General features: G+C 37.6%; 1 protein-coding gene across 6 annotated transcripts in view; it reads right to left on the bottom strand.

Moving 5' to 3' along the window:
* Window positions 1-17,117, bottom strand: part of KLF8 (KLF transcription factor 8) — a 274,709-nt gene that overhangs the window by 69,883 nt on the left and 187,709 nt on the right. The gene's annotated exons all lie outside the window — the stretch shown is intronic.

The raw sequence follows: 17,117 nt of genomic DNA, 5'->3' as shown, positions 1-17,117 counted from the left end.
TCTTTAAATCTGGTATTGTGATGCCTCTGACTTTGTTTTTGTTGTATAAATATTGCTTTAACTATTTGCAGTCTCAAGTTTCCATATGAATTTTCTTTAAAGATTTTATTTATTTATTTGAGAGCTAGAGTTACAGAGAGATGGAGAGACAGAGAGAAAGGTCTCCACCTGCTGGTTCACTCTCCAAATAGCCAATATGGCTGGAGCTGGACCAATCAGAAGCCAGGAGCTTCTTCTGGGTCTCCCAGGGGCCCAAGCACTTGGGACATCTACTGCTTTCCCAGGCCATAGTAGAGAGCTGGATCAGAAGTGGAGCAGTTGTGACTAAAACTGGCGCCCATATGGGATGCTGGTACTGCAGGCAGACACTTAGCCTACTACCACAGTGTTGGCCTCTCCATATGAATTTTAACATCGCTCTTTCTAGATCTTGGAAGAATGTCAATGGTATTCTGGACTGGGATCTCACTGAATCTGTAAACTGCTTTTGGTAGGATAAACATTTTGAGGTTATTGATTCTTCCAATCCATTAACATAGAATTCTTCCATTTTTAATGTCTTCTATTTTTTCTGTAATATTTTGTACTTTTCATTGTAGAGATTTTGACATCCTAGGTTAGATTTATTCCAAGGTATTTAAACCTTTTTGTAGCTATTGTGAGTGGGGTTGATCTTAAAAGTTCTTTCTCAGGCATGGCATTGTCTGTGTATACAAAGGGTACTGATTTTTGTGTGCTGATTTTATATCCTGCCACTTTACCAAATTCTTTTATGAGTTCCAATAGTCTTTAAGTAGAGTCTTTTGAATCCTCTATAAACAGAATCATGTCATCTGCCAATAAGGACAGGTTGACTTTTTCCTTTCCAATTTGTATTCTTTCAATCACTATGTCTTTCCTAATAGCTCTGGCTAAAACTTCCAGGACTATATTAAATAGCAATGGTGACAGTGGACATCCTTGCTAGTTCTGGATCTTAGGGGAAATGCTTCCAGCTTTTCCCCATTCAATAGGATACTGGCTGTGTGTTTATCATAAATTATCTTGATGGTGTGCTGAGGAATGTTCCTTCTTTGCCCAATTTGCTTTCATCATGAAAGGATGCTATATTTTATCAAATGCTTTCTCTGAATCTATTGAAATAACATATGGTTTTTGTTCTTCAGTTTGTTAATGTGATGCATCACATTTATTGATTTGTGAATGTTGAACAGTCCCTGCATACCAGGGATAATCCCACTTGGTCTGAGTGAATGATCTTCTGATGTGTTGTTGAATTCAATGAACCAAAACAGATCAGTAGACCAATGGGACAGAATAAAAACTCCAGAAATGAATCTACACATCTACAACTAACTCATCTTTGACAAGGGAGCTAAAATCAGTCTCTAGAGAAAGGACAGTCTCTTCAACAAATGGTGCTGTGAAAATTGTATCTCTATGTGCAGAAGTATGAAGCAAGTCCCCTACCTTACATTTTATACAAAAATCCACTCAAAATGGATCAAAGACATAAATCTACAACCCAATACCATCAAATTACTAATGAACATTTGGGAAACTCTGGAAGACATTAGTATATGCAAAGACTTCTTGGAAAAGACTCCAGAAGCACAGGCAACAAAAGCCAAAATTGATAAATGGGAATACATCAAACTACTAGGCTTCTGTACTGTGAAAGAATCAGTCAGCAAAGTGAAGAAGCAACTGACAGAATGGAAGAAAATATTTGCAAACTACACAACTGATAAAAGGTTAATATCCAGAATCTATAAAGATCTCAAGAAGTTTAACAACAACAAAATAAACAATACAGTTAAGAAATGAGAAAAAAGATTAAACAGGCATTTTTTTCAAGACAGGGAATTCAGATGGCCAACAGACACTTGAAAAAATGCTCAAGATCCCTAACCATCAGGGAAATGCAAAACAAAACCAACATAATGTTTCACCTCATTCCACTTAGAATGGCTCTCATACACAAATCAGCAAACAACAAATGCTGGTGAGGATATTGGGAAAAAGGTACACTAATCCACTGTTAGTGGGAATGTAAACTTGTGCAGCCACTGTGGAATACGGGATGGAGATACTTCAGAAATTGGAATACAGAGCTACCATAGATCCATAGATCAGCCATTCTAATCCTGTGAATTTACCCAAACCAGAAGAACTCAACACACTAAAGAGTTATCTGTACTCCCATGTTCATTGTAGCACAATTCACAATAGCTAAGATATGGAATCAATCTATATGTCTATCAACTTTTGACTGAATAAAAAGATAATGGTATATATACACTGTGGGATACCACCTTGCTGTAAAAAATGAAATCTTGTCTTTTGCAACATAATGGATGCAACTGGAAACCATTATACTTCATAAAATAGCCAATCCCAAAAAAGACAGATACCATATGTTTTCCCTGATCTGAGGTAAGCAATAGTACTTAAAATATAATGTATTGGAGTGAAATGGCCATATTGAGGTTCAATGTTCAATGATACATTCCTTGTCCTTTCTGTTGTGGAACAATGTTTTTTTTTTTTCTTCATACCACTTGTTTAATTCTTTTACTTAGTGTAGGGTCAACTTTACAATCATTAAGTAACCTCAAAGTAGATCGTTGTAAAAACTATGAGCGTGAATGGGAGAGGGAGGAGGAAGAAGGTTTGGAGTGTGGTGGGGTAGAGGGAGGGTAGGCTGTGAAGTATCACTATGTTCCTAAATCTGTGTATATGAAATACATGAAACTTATATAATTTAAATAATTTTTTAAAAAAGAAAGAGTGACAGAGAAGACTGAGAGACAGAGATTTTCCATTTGCTGGTTCACTCCTGAAATACTTGCAGTAGCCAAGGCTGGACCAGGCTGAAGCCAGGAGCCAAGTAATCCATTCAGGACTCCCATATGGGTTGCAGGGACTCAAGTACTTGAGCCATCATCTGCTGTTTTCTCAGGTGCATAGAAGGGAGCTGGATTGAAGATGGAGTAGCCACAACTTGAACTGGCACTTCAATATGGGATGCAGGTATCCCAAGCTGTGGCCTAACCCATTGCATCACCATGCTCACCTCCCCAAGTAGCATCTTATTTATTTATGTATTTATTTGACAGGTAGAGTAAGACAGTGAAAGAGAGAGACAGAGAGAAAGGTCTTCCCCAAAAGGCTGCTATGGCCAGAGCTACGCTGATCCAAAGCCAGGAGCAGGTGCTTCCTCCTGGTCTCCCATGCAGGTGCAGAAGCCCAAGCACTTGGGCCATCCTCCACTGCCTTCTTGGACCACCGCAGAGAGCTGGAGTGGAAGAGGAGCAACCGGGACTAGAACCCAGTGCCCAAATGGGATGCTGGCGCCACAGGTGGAGGATCAACCAAGTGAACCGTGGCACCAGCCCCCCAAGTAGCATCTTAACTGATAAGCCAAATGTCTGTCCCAAGTATAAATCTTTTCATAATATTTTGTGTAACATAAAACACACTTAAGGTACACCGACATAGATGGTTGTTTCAAGGAAAAGCACATGTATGACTGCTATGAGTGGAACTGACTATTGTTTTCATGGAAAACTATTATTACTTTGAAAACACAATTGGAAAATTCTTGGCATTCAGATTCAAATTTCTGGCAGAGATTTTCCTAAATACAAAATTTGAGTTTTCAAACAAATATTAATATTTTGGAAGTTTTGTATCTGTCTCTGGAGCTTTATGGCTTCTTCTTCCTTTTTTATATTTGTTTATTTTTTTCAGTCTCTAATTTTATTTTTTATTTTAATTTTAGTTAATTTTTAATAGGTTAAATGATTTGTAGATATAAATCTAGGAACATAGTAATATTCCTATCCTCTCTTCCTCCCTTCTTCCTTCTTTCCATCTACCTTTGTTTCTGTTTTTATTCTTTTTTTAGGTTTTGAAATAATATACTTTAAATCTGTATTACAACAAAGTGTATTATGACTTCACTGAATTAGTCCAATTCATAAAAAGCAGAAAAATCCTAGTTTAGTGAGAACATAGACAATGGTTACAAAATACAATTGAATGGAAAAATGACCATTTCTTATGAGGTTGGTGGTAATATCAATAAATGTGATTTATGAAATATGGTGCCATTTGGAAGATTTTTTCAAAACAGAATGAATCAATATTTCCTAAGTAATCTAAAGAAGCATGCACAGGTAAAAGAAACATCAAAATTCAAATCAGGCCAATAGATTTTAGTGTTAACAGAGTAGGAAAAGTTCAATGTTGTTCACATTCCAGTTATACTTTAAGAAATTTCCAGTTGTCAAATTTTTGTATAATATCAAAGACAAAATTTCCATAATTAGTTGAAAAAGATTATTAAGATACTTTTCTTTTTTTATGTATATACCTGTATGCAAAGTCACGTTTTCATCACATATTTGAGCCAAAAAATATGAGAAATTGTCTGTATTCTTTTAAGTTATGTGTTAAAGAAACTTCTAAAATGTAAAACAATACAATACTTTTTTCTGGATAGGTGAAATATTTTCTATTACATTTTTATTTTGAAGAAAACAAGTTATACAACTCAAAAATAAAGTATAAAAATTAAATTTATCAAAATATATCAACCTACAGCATACAGAAACTACTACCATTTAAAACTGTACAGCTTTATCATCTCAGTAAATACTGGGACACACTCAAAATCATATAGAACTTATAAAGGAAAGATGCAATCTGCTAATTCAAGTTTGTTCAACACTCCAGAAAACATAATGTAAACGACAGGAAGCCAATGCAATCTTTCTTTTTTTTAAAGATTTATTTACTAAACTGATAAGAACAGATACTACACTTGATCTTAGCCAATCCCACTCACAATAGCTCTAAAAAATAAATAACTTGGAATAAATTGTACCAAGAATATCAACGATCTCCATGATGAGAATTACAGAACTTTAAAGAAAGAATTAGAAGGAGACACAATGGCAGATGTCCTAAACAGCACTCTGGCCTCAGAATCAGCCTGTAAGGCACTCGGATCTGGCTGAAGAGCCCATGAGAGTATTTTAGGCATGGAAAGCCAAGACACTCTGGCAAAAAAAAAAACAAAAAAACAAACAAACAAAAACACCTAAATGAAAGATCTCTGCAAGTGAGATCCCAGTAGATAGAACGGGGCCATCCAAGAAGGAGGTACCTTTCTCTGAAGGGAGGAGAGAACTTCCACTTTGACTATGAAATTGTCTAAATAGGATCAAAGTAGGTGAACTCAAGAGGCTTCCATAGCCTTGGCAACTCATAACTAGAGCTTAGGGAGATTACTGACACCATAAACAAGAGTATCAAATTGTTAAGTCAACAACAGGAGTCACTGTGTACTTACTCTTCACTCTTCATGTAGGATCTCTGTCCTTAATGTGTTGTTCAATGTGAATTAATGCTATAACTAGTACTGAAACAGTATTTTGTACTTTATGTTCTGTGTGGGTGCAAACTGATGAAATATTTACTTAATATATACTAAATCAATCTTCTGTATATAAAGATAATTGCAAAATGAATCTTAATGTGAATGGAATGGGAGAGGGAGCAGGAGATGGGAGGGGTGCGGGTGGGAGGGAAATTATGGGGGGGGGGAATCCATTGTAATCCATAAACTGTACTTTGGAAATTATATTTACTAAATAAAAGTTTTTTAAAAAAGGAAAAATCTTCCATGTTCATGGATTGAAAGAATCAATATCATCCAAGTGTCTATACTACTGACAGCAATGTACAGATTCAATGCAATACCAATCAAAATACCAAGGACATTCCTCTCAGATACAGAAAAAAATTATGCTGAATTTCATATGGAAATGCAAGAGACCTCAAATTGCAAAGGCAATCTTATACAAAAAAATGAAACAGGAGGCATCACAATACCAGATTTTAAGACAAACTACTGGGCAGTTATAATAAAAACATTTTGGTACTGGCACAAAAACAGATGGATAGACCAATGAACAGAATAGAAAGTCCAGAAATCAAACCATTCATCTACACCAACTTATTTTTGATGAAGGAGCTAAAACCAATCCCTGGAGCAAGGGCAGTCTCTTCAACAAATGGTTTTGGGGAAACTGGATCTCCGCATGTAGAGGCATGGAGTAAGACCCCTACCTTACACCTTACACAAAAACCCACTGCAATTGGATCAAAGACCTAAACCTATGACTTGATACCATCAAATTATTAAAAAAAAAACCACTGGGGAAACTCTGCAGGACATTGGCAAAGGAAAAGAATTCTTGGAAAAGACCCCAGAGGCACAGGCAACCAAAGCCAAAATTGACAAATGGATTACACCAAATGGAGAAGCTTCTGCACTGCAAAAGAAACACAGCAAAGTGAAGAGGCAACCAACAGAATGGGAGAGGATATTTACAAGGTATTCAAATCTATAAAGAGCTCAAGAAACTCAACAACAAAACAGGCAAAAGACTTAAACAGGCATTTTTCAAAGAGGAAATCCAAATGGCCAACAGACACATGAAAAAATGCTCAGCATCTCTAGCCATAAGGGAAATGCAAATCAAAACCACAATGAGGTTTCACCTCACCCCAATTAGAATGGCTTTCATACAGAAATCAACAAACAACAAATGCTGGTGAGGATGTGGAAGAAAAGGATACTCTAATCCACTGTTTCTGGAAATGTAAAACAGAACAGCCACTGTAGAAGACAGTATGAAGATACAGAAATCTGAATATAGACTTGCCATATGGAATTTCCAGCCATCCCACTGCTGGAAATTTACAAAAGGGAAATGAAATCAGCATATGAATGAGTTATCTGTACCCCCATGTTCATTGCAGCTTAATTCACAATAGCTAAGATATGGACTCAACCCAAAAGTCCATCAATTGAAGACTGGATAAAGAAATTATGAGATATATACAGCCTGGAATACTACACAGCAGTAAAAAATGAAACCCTCTCTTTTGCAACAAAATGGATGCAACTGAAAACCATTATATTTAGTGAAAAAAGCCAGTCCAAAAAGGATAAATACCATATATTCTCCCTGATCTGCGGTAACTAATAGAGCACCTAAAAGGTAATCTATAGAAACGTAATTGACAGTTTGAGATGTGATGACTTTGAACAGCCATTGTCTCAACTGTTGAGGAACAGTTTTTTTGTTTTTCATACTATTTGTTGAATTCTTGACTTAGTATAGAGTTAGCCTTATGTGTATAAAGTTAATTAAAAACATATCTTAGTAAAAAATAAGAATGGATATAATAGAGGGAGGAGAAAAAGGGTGGGAGTGCAGGTAAGGTGGGAAGAATCATTATGTTCCTAAAGTTGTATTTATGAAATGCATGAAGTTTGTATATCATAAATAAAAGGTTTCTGGGCAAAAATAAGATTTATTTATATATTTGAAAGGCAAAGTTACATAAACAGAGGGTGGGTGAGGAGAGAGAGAGAGAGAGAGAGAGGGAATTTTTCATGCATTGGTTCACTCCCCAAATGACAACATCCAGGGATGGTTCAGGCTGAAGTCAGGAACCAGGAGTCACATGGGTGCCAGGGCCCCAAGCACTTGGGACATCTTCTACTGCTTTCCTAGGCACATTATCAGGGATATGGATTGGAAGTGGAGCAGCCAGGACTCAAACTGGTGCCCATATGCCACAACATTGGCCCTCCAATGCAAATTTTCAGATATCCCTTTTGGAAAATATAGTTATTTTTTATAAAATGTGTAATTTATATTAACATATATTGGCTTTTATGTCATATTAACTAATATATATTCACAAATATTTGAGAAATTTCTCATTTTTATTTCTATTATTATAAATATTGATGGATACAACCCACATAAGCCAAAGTTCTTTAGATTGTCAATATATATATATGTATTTTAACAATATAAATTATTCCTGAGTCCATAAAGTTTGAGAAAACTGCAAACATATCTGAGAAAATTAGATTCTAATGTCAAACCAGACATGCGAGCTCTTGCAAGTAACTTAACCTCTCTGGGCTTGTTCCCTCATGTGTGAGATGGAGAGGATTATTATGCATACTGGATCATAATAAGGATTAACTGTGTTAATATACACCTAGACATTGGAACCAGTAGTAAATAATCTTTCTAATTTTCATAATGCAGTGTTAGGGGTGGAGTCTCTACTTTAGGTTGATGCCAGGAAGAACCACAAAAATAAAGCACTAACTTTGATTACCTTCCCCTTCCCCTGCCATCACATTTATCAAGTTTCTCCCACTTATTTCCACCCATCTTCCTCTAACTACTCTGGCATGTCAATATATTATGTTTTTAAAATGTTGAAGAAGTGTTACTTTGAAACAATGTAGTTGCCATCTCTCTTCTACTCTAACCTAAGTCTTCTGTGCAGCAAAGATCTCTGGTACCTACAATGCTCACCTAACTCCCCAAAGGAGTCAATATCTGGCAAGGCCACCTACCATGGTTACACAGCATAGCATCAAAGTATACTTATATGTCTTACAGGGCTTAGGTCCCATTCCTAAGCCTTCCTTGTATCCCTAGCATCTAATAATCATCTTCTGAAGTATGTCTCACATTGGGATACATATTGCCATAGCCTATGGACATTTAATATAACATACATTTTGACAATATGATTCAATGAGAAAATTTGAGGTTAAGTAACTTCACAAACTCATTTGGTTAGACAATAACCTGGAACTACAAGTAAATATGAAACTAAAATAAAGAAAATGAAGAGTATGTATTCCTTCCAAATACACACAGAACATTTATAAAAATTCATTATGTATTAAACTACAAAGAAAATATGTATTGCTAAAAATAAAAATTATGCAAGCTGTACTCTATAACTACACAAAAAAGTTCTATATTAACCAAAAAAATAGAAATGAAAAAGTAAGTAAAAAAACTCAGAATTTCTGGGTCAAAGAAGAAATAAAAATTGAAATTATGACTAATTTGTATTGTGCAGTATGTCATACTAGACATTAAATTTACTTCTCCATTCACTTCTGCATTTTAGCAAATTAGGACACTAAATGTCAGAGTTTGCTATGGATTACTTCCAGGCATTTTTCTTCTTTTACTAGAGCATGAAGAGAGCTCATCCATGTCTAGAACTTCAACTCTCAAACATACAGAAATAGCATATTTACATTTATATCTCCAACACAAATCTCCCATTTTGACTTCATATGCATTTAACCAATTCTATTCTTCACTGTTTTAGAAGCAGTATCACTATGCTCCTAAATCTATATCTATCTATCTATATGAAATATATGAAATTTGTTCACCTTACATAAATTAAATTTTTTAAAAAATCCTAATCTCCACATTCCTATCCAATACCTTGCTTTTCCATCATTCCCTATAATTTGTGTGGGCACCCCGATACATTGAGTTACATAAGCCAAAACCATAGGAATTATGCTTGGCATTGACGTCTCCCATTATCTCCTACCACCAATATCCAATATCCAGTCAACCCCAAGTTCATTCAAATTTACTTCTCTTTTAAAAGAAGATTTGTTTATTTGAAAGGTAGGATGGCAGGGCAGGGGGGAGAGAGAGAGAGAGAGAGGAGAAAAGATTCTTCCATCTGCTGTTTCACTTCCCAAGTGCCCATAACAGCTGGAGATGGGCCAAAATTATACTAAGAGCAAGGACCTCCATTAGAGTCCCCAATGTGGTTGGCAAAAACCCAGGTACTTGAGCCATCATCTGCTGCTTTCCAAGAACTTTAGCAGGGAGCTGGCTTGGAAGCAGAAGTGGGACTTGATAACCACCACCCCATTCTATGATACAGGACTCTGTCACAATGACCTTCCTAATGTTACTTCTTAAATCTTTTTCCAATCTGTCCATTTCTACTACCTTAATGTGATACAGTATCATCTCTTGTTGACTTGAAGTGGCCATTTAACTGGACTCCCATGCTCCCATTTCTGTACCCCTATAGTAATATTCTCTCTAAGCAGCCAGAATGATGTTCTTAAGTGGAGAAAAAAAGACTAAAATCTTCCAATGGGCCTTCTCAGCACTCTTAGAAAAAAAGAAATGGCCTCACCTAGACATGCAAGTCCATAATGGCTCTGTGTCTTCAGCCCCCAACTTGCTTCTGCTTCCTTGATTCTCAGCAATAGTCATAGACTGTTCTTTAGATTCTAATTTTTGCCACACTCTTTCCTTTATATTGTCTTTACCCATCATGTTCCCTCTTTATAGAATACTACTCTCTCCTAGTTTGGCTTAGTTTACTAATCACTGTTAATTCAAGCCTTCCCTGACCTGACAAAGAGGCTAAGTCATCCATGATAGCTTTTCATAACAATATGTTTATGATGCACTTTTAACTTCATATGACTAATGATATTATCAACATTGAACTCAGTCTCTGGTCCATAAGCAGGTAAGCGAGACTTCTTCGAAAGGAATCCTTCGTCCCCATTCAAACCTTTAGGTGACTGCAGCCCTGGACAAAGTAGATTTCTTACGTAAATGGAAGAAGGAAAGGCTGATTCATAATGGGAATAGCCCAGGGGCAGGAGGGAATCCAGGAAGCTATATAATAAAGATCAAAACCAGATTACCTTTGTGGAATTATAAACCCATAGAATCCAATGCATCATGTCTTGGGAGGAATCCATAAGCTTCCATTTCCTTGACAACTTACTTTTATTTAATCTATATAGATGATAATATTTATTTGACAAAATATCTACTCCCTGTGTGAGGTACTACACTGGATGCTGGAGTTATTGTAAACACTAAAACTAGTTTGCCTTCAGGTAGTTCTTACAAAAAAATATTGACACCAATGCAGCATCGAAATTTTTTTTATTATTATTGTGAGTCTTGAAAAATAAACTTCCATGTGAGTAAGGATGAGGAATGGTTGTGGCAAGCTAAGGGAAGGGAAGGGAAAAGAAGACATGCTTTACTGGAAACATTGTTCCAGGATCATCTATCATGAGTTGCATCAGAGTTGAAGGTGTAAAGGAACTTTCACTATGGGCTCTATTTCTTTCTTTCTTTCTTTCTTTCTTTCTTTCTTTCTTTCTTTCTTTCTTTCTTTCTTTCTTTCTTTTGACAGGCAGAGTGGACAGTGAGAGAGAGAGACAGAGAGAAAGGTCTTCCTTTGCCGTTGGTTCACCCTCCAATGGCCGCTGCGGCTGGCGCGCTGCAGCCGGCGCACCGCGGTGATCCAATGGCAGGAGCCAGGTACTTATCCTGGTCTCCCATGGGTTGCAGGGCCCAAGCACCTGGGCCATCCTCCACTGCACTCCCTGGCCACAGCAGAGAGCTGGCCTGGAAGAGGGGCAACCGGGACAGAATCCGGTGCCCCGACCGGGACTAGAACCCGGTGTGCTGGCGCCGCAAGGCAGAGGATTAGCCTAGTGAGCCGCGGCGCCGGCCCTCTATTTCTTTCTATTCACTCATAGTTGCGTCCTTGAACTTAGCCTAAGGTTATGGAAGCCATGTTGGACATGGCCATTTGACTTGAAAATTAAAATTTGTTTAAAAAATTAAATCTATTCATATTCCAGTGTTCTGCTCAACAGAGAAGTCAGAGTCTTCATTCGAAGCTGACCTTATGTCCAACATTCAGGTAGAGTAAAAATATCTGTTAATCCCAGTGCTTAGCAATAAATATTTTAAATAGAAAAAAAAACACTTTATGGCATCCTTAGTATTTGAAAAATTAACAGAAGTCTCAAGAGACTGTAAAAGTATACATCTTATAATGTGACAGTTGGATTCAGGAATACTTTCTTGTTGGTAGAATATCATTAATGTTGGGTCTGGAAAGCAGTTCTGAATAGAAGAGCATCTTGGGAGCAACTATCATAAAGGGATGGACGGTACAGAAGAAAGAATTTTCAAATGAGAGCTACACAGAAATTCAAATCCATAATAAATACAAAAATGACAGATCTAACTTCCTGGAGTGGTAGAATAGACATTTTAAAATATAAATAGGCCAAAGGGAAATATTACAAGTGATCAATAAGTATTCAGTGAGACTATTGAATGTGTTCTAAATTTGAAGCATCACTGATCTCAGGAACATGGTTGATTATCTTAAACTAAAGGCTCATTTGAATAATGTGACCAGACAAGTGCTGATTTCTAACTATAGTGAGTTTGTGCCCCAGGAATGTCTTCCTCTTAGGAAGTAAAGTTTATTTGGTGATCAACTTCTCTCCATTCCCTCTCCCCTAGTCCCTCTCCAGCCTCTAGTAACCTATTCTTCTCTCACCCTCTATAAGAGCAACTGTTTTATTTTTTAAATGTTTTTTTTTTTTTTTTGACAGGCAGAGCGGACAGTGAGAGAGAGAGAGAGAGAGAGAAAGGTCTTCCTTTGCCATTGGTTCACCCTCCAATGGCCGCTGCGGCTGGCGCGCTGCGGCCAGCGCACCGCGCCGATCCGGTGGCAGGAGCCAGGAGCCAGGTGCTTTTCCTGGTCTCCCATGGGGTGCAGGGCCCAAGCACTTGGGCCATCCTCCACTGCACTCCCTGGCCACAGCAGAGGGCTGGCCTGGAAGAGGGGCAACCGGGACAGAATCCGGCGCCCCGACCGGGACTAGAACCCGGTGTGCCGGCGCCGCTAGGCGGAGGATTAGCCTAGTGAGCCGTGGCGCCGGCCTAAATGTTTCTTTTTTATCTTATTAATTTGTGAGGCATAATGAGAGAAATAGTGATAGGCATATAGATATATAGAGAAAGAAATGCTGCATCTTCTAGTTCAGTCTTCAAGCCCTCAAAAGCCAGGGCTGGGCCAGGCTAAAGCCAGGAGCTGGGCACTCAATCTGTATTTCACACATGGGTACCAGGGTCCCAACCACATGAACTATCACCTGCTACCTCCCAGGGTGCAAATTAGCAGGAAGCTGGAATGGGGAGAGTGTCCAGGACTTGAAACTATGCACTCTGCTATGGGAATCAGGCATCCTAAGCAGAGTCCTTAATGATATAATAAATGCTCACTCCTCAGCTATTTCAGATTCCACACATAAATGAACTCTGCCACCTAAGCAGAATAACAAGGCATCAGTCAAAACACATTGAATTATGTAGATTAAATACAAACATGGAAGTGGAAAAATGTTAAGATTGACACTTCTAAGTAATGTTATAAATAAGTTGCAACATATGTGTGTAATAATCATGATAATACATTTATCCAAGGATATAATAACCAGTATTTTTGAGCACTATGCATTAATACTAGATATTGTTCCAGCCAGCATATACTACATCATTTAAAATTTACAATAGCCTTATGAAGACATTTCTGTTATTGTGCTTATTTTACAGATTATACTGAGAAAGATAAGTATTTTGCTTATTGTTACACAGCTAATAAGCTACAAAGCTGGAGTTTGAACCCAGGTAAATTGGCTGCCAAAAACATGCTCTTCATTACTATGCTATACAGCTCTTATGAAATAAATTATTTGATATACAAACTCTATATTGAAGTATTCAGAATTCATAAAGGATACTGTTTTCAAAATTTAAATTGAAAATTAAATACATCTATCTTCAGAAGAATTCCTTTTTTCTTCTCGTAGAAATTTGAGAATCTAAAACATAATCATTTTACACATTTTCATATTTAGAGAGACAGAGAACATCATTGGTTTGTGGCCTGATTCCATCTCTATTTAAAAAACAAACATAGGGTTAACTATGTACGAAGTGACAAAGGTAGCAAGCCCTGTAGCTGGTCTTTAGAGTTGAGGACTAAGCTCATTTCATGACACTACAAACAAATACTCATTGGACTTTAGAGTTTGATTGGGTTAATGAGCTAAAATATATGTATGAAAAAGAAATGTACATCACAGAAAATATTATCATCCATTTCTGCAAGATGTGTGTTAAGGTATATAAAATTCACTTTCCTAATCACTTAATGACATTATCCAGACAACCCTCTGCACCATCACTTTACATTAGTGCTTCCTTTTTTTTCACTATTTTCATTTTTATTTTTTCTTTTTTTCATTTTTTTAATTTATTTTTTATTTAGTAAATATAAATTTTCAAAGAACAGTTTATGGATTACATTGGCTTTCCCCCCCATAATTTCCCTCCCACTCACACCCCTCCCATCTCCCACTCCCTCTCCCATTCCATTCACATCAAGATTCATTTTCAATTATCTTTATATACAGAAGATCGATTTAGTATATATTAAGTGAAGATTTCATCAGTTTGCACCCACACAGAAACACAAAGTATAAAATACTGTTTCAGTACTAGTTATAGCATTACTTCACATTGGACAACACACTAAGGACAGATCCCACATGAGAAGTAAGTACACAGTGACTCCTGTTGTTGACTTAACAAATTGACACTCTTGTTTATGGCGTCAGTAATCTCCCTAGGCTCTAGTCATGAGTTGCCAAGGCAATGGAAGCCTTTTGAGTTCGCCGACTTCGATCTTATTCCGACAGGGTCATAGTCAAAGTGGAAGTTCTCTCCTCCCTTCAGAGAAAGGTACCTCCTTCTTTGATGGCCCCGTTCTTGTGCTTCTTTTGAAGTCTACTTTTATCACTCTTTGTTCAACTCAGTTTTTTATATTTTAGCTTAAAATACCTAGCCATAGCACTTCCCTCATAAATTGTCTCCACGTTTCTTCTCCTATGGTCCTTAGAACTTTAAGGACACATACCCTTCCACTTCACTGTGTATAGACACCACTGACATGTTTGCCACCTCTCAAAGCTAATCCACCTTCTAGATCTTCAACTCTAATTCCTCTCTCTGATCAGTGTTTTCCATTTGTCCAATTTATTCCATTCCCATCTTCGCACTTTACTGATTCTTCACCCTTATATTTTCTCTACCCCTTGAATACCTCTTTTTTCTTCTAGGCTGTCAGTCACCTTCTGTCTTTAAGTCATACCCAGCCTAGACCATGTGATTAACCGTTTCAATGATGCTTTCATAAGAATATCAGTTACCATTCTTCTATGTCCTTCTTTGCAAATCACGAACTATGGATAAGATCCATCATCTTTCTTTTCTGTTCCTGTGCCTGAATTGAAAGGCATTAATGGAGAAATGAGCAACTGGGTGATGAGATTCACTACAAATACATACTCTTCAGGGGCCCGCGCCGTGGCTCACTTGGTTAATCCTCGGCCTGCGGCGCCGGCATCCCATATGGGTGCCGGGTTCTAGTCCCAGTTGCTCCTCTTCCAGTCCAGCTCTCTGCTGTGGCCTGGGAGGGCAGTGGAGGATGGCCCAAGTGCTTGGGCCCCTGCACCCGCATGGGAGACCGGGAGGGAACACCTGGCTCCTGGCTTCAGATCGGCACAACGCTGGCCGAAGCAACCATTTGGGGAGTGAACCAATGGAAGGAAGATCTTTCTCTCTGCCTCTCTCTCTCACCATCTATAACTCTACCTGTCAAATAAATAAATAAAAAGAATTTTAAAAAATATATATATACTCTTCAGCATGGTTGGATTTCCCACTCCCAGCTGCTTGGCAGTTGTTGAACTCATTCTTGGTTAATTACCATAATCCCTAAACAGGCAGTCATAAATCTTCTCCATCAATTTTACCTCATTGGTCTCAAGCCCACTGAAATGACTATGTATAGTTAGCTTCTTCCACTAGTTTAGAAAACATCAAGATTAAGATACAGCCTATGAAAATTCTCATAACTTTTTTTATCTGCATTACAACAATTCACTTATCTGTATCTTTTCCTTTTATCGTTTTATCCTCTTCTCCTCCATGGAAATATTTGGATCAGGACACTTCTCTTAGGAATGTGTTTCAACTGTTTGTACTTTTTCTATCTCACATTTTCTCTCTCTATCTCTCCATTATATTTTTTTCTCTCTAAATCTATAATTAGGCATGTCAATTCCCTAGATATATAATCAGGCCTGAAATTCTAATCTAAATAATATTCAAACAACAACAAAAATCTAGTACTTGCTTTTGATCCAACAACCTGTACCTCAAGTCCTTTCCTCCACTGCATATATATTATCAAGAGAATCCATACTTACTACCACTGCTTCCTATTTTCTTTCTCTAGGAATCCTTTCTTATGACGCCAGACTAAGATAATGAAGTTGGTGGCTAAAGTTCATTTAATAACAACCCACGATCTACAGCTAGAGATAATACTGCTACCAAGTTGGATGAAATACATTGTTATTTACTAAGGAATTTAGTGAGAGCAAGACCAAAGGGATAATGTGTGGATGGGAGCTGAACACATGGAAAATTCTCAGGAAATATGTCTGGAGAGAAGAAAGGTGATGCCTTTTGCAAGTGTATGACACCAGGGATAAAATGAAGTTGAAGGTGAAAGCTAAGCTGAAGTACTTGGGACTCAGAAATTTGCTAAACAAAACTTAGATATTAAGAGCTTGTAGGAGATGAGATAGAGTAAATGTCACAAATTGTCTCAACACTGAGGAGGCTAGCTTTGGAGAAGACAACTGGTTCAGACAGTTTCAGGGAACTTACCTATTTTGAATTATGTTCTCATAAATTTCATATGTTGAAGTCCTTAGCCCAAGTACATGAGGATCTGACCCTACATAGAAATAGGGGCATTGAAAATGTAATTAGTCAAGATGAGGTTAACACTGAAGAAGGGTGGACCACAATCCAATATGTGTCATAGAGGACATAGGGACCCAGAAATGTACATAGAAAGAACGCTATGTGAAAATGAAGACAGAAGTTTGGGTGAGTATTTCTACAAGCCGAGGAAGTCCAAAGATCATTACAGCGACTTAAGGTACAATAGTCAATGATACTCTTTCAGGGTGTCTTCTCACTTGGTTACCCCACTTAAATTGCTTTTTCTTTCTCTCTCTATTTTTGTATATCTGGATTGTGGACTTATTGATTACAATCCATATGTATTAAAACGATCATTTATTTATGTGAAGGCCAGAGTTACAGAGGGAGAGACACACATGCATACAGTGATCTTCCATCTATTGGTTCAGTTCCCAGATGGCTGCAACGGCCAGGGCTGGGCCGGGGTGGGCCAGGCCAAAGTCAGGATCGAGGAGCTTCATCTGGTTCTCCCATGTGGGTGGCAGGGGCTATGTATGTGGG

This window comes from Oryctolagus cuniculus, chromosome X (assembly GCF_051225735.1).
Source record: "Oryctolagus cuniculus isolate XC-2025 breed Fujian yellow rabbit chromosome X, ASM5122573v1, whole genome shotgun sequence".
Taxonomy (NCBI): Eukaryota; Metazoa; Chordata; class Mammalia; order Lagomorpha; family Leporidae; genus Oryctolagus; species Oryctolagus cuniculus.
Note: the sequence above shows the minus strand (reverse complement) of the source record. Positions and strands in the feature narration are given on the sequence as shown.